The 907-nt window shown below is 45.5% G+C and overlaps 1 protein-coding gene across 6 annotated transcripts in view; it reads right to left on the bottom strand.

Moving 5' to 3' along the window:
- Positions 1 to 907, bottom strand: part of Kiaa1549l (KIAA1549 like) — a 272,186-nt gene that overhangs the window by 114,126 nt on the left and 157,153 nt on the right. The window lies entirely within an intron of this gene.

Raw genomic sequence — 907 nt, 5'->3', positions numbered from 1 at the left:
CTCACCATAGACAGCTCTGCCTGGCCACAGAGCCCTTCCACTCACCATAGACAGCTCTGCCTGGCCACAGAGCCCTTCCACTCACCATAGACACATCGTGAAACAATCCACACAAGGAACTCAGTACAAATGTGCAAGGCAGAGAATTCACAGTGCAGTGCCATAAAAGTAGTCTTTGATAGAAGGAATTCTTTTGAAGACAGGGTCTTACATGTAACTCACAGAGATCTGCCTGTTTCTGCCTCCCGGTACTGGGGTTACAGGCGTGTGCAAACCACACCTAGCTGATAAAAGGACTTTTGAGCAATATTATAAAAGACACTCATGTATTTCATTTTTTTTCCTATTTCCTACCAGGCTAAAAGCCCACAAAAATCAGACAGGCATGGCTACCTGAAGCTAACAAATGACACCAAAATAAATCTGAGCCAAGACCCCAAAATGCACAGTACTGAAGAAGGACCATTCTCTATGAACGTGTTCTCAAGCCCCTAATACATCTCAAGAAAAATATCTTCAAGCATATATTCTAAGGAAAAATGACTTCAATGAGATGCATTTCTCCTGAGTTTAAAGGGATTCCTGGTTCTTTGTTCATGCTGTGTCAAGGAACAGAAGAGACTTCTTTCACATTAGGTTATTTCAAAAGGAAAAATTATTCGTCTCCCACCTAGGACAGGAGATACTTCTCAAAAGGCCTGGTGTCACTAGCAGCACCTGCGGAGACCAGAACTGTCAGCACAATGCATGACGCCCCGGCAGAAAGGTGAGGAGGCCCTGGACCGCAGCAGGAAAGGAAGATGGGAGAGATGGAACCGTGGGATGGCACACGTCCTTCTCTATGATGCCCCCTTCCTGGCTCCTCTGGGTTGGTGGTACAAAAGGTGGCTAAGTGTTCTTAGCTAAT

Source organism: Microtus ochrogaster (assembly GCF_000317375.1).
Source record: "Microtus ochrogaster isolate Prairie Vole_2 chromosome 14 unlocalized genomic scaffold, MicOch1.0 chr14_random_1, whole genome shotgun sequence".
Taxonomy (NCBI): domain Eukaryota; kingdom Metazoa; phylum Chordata; class Mammalia; order Rodentia; family Cricetidae; genus Microtus; species Microtus ochrogaster.
The sequence above is the reverse complement of the archived record's forward strand: the minus strand, read 5'-3'. Positions and strand labels throughout refer to the sequence as shown.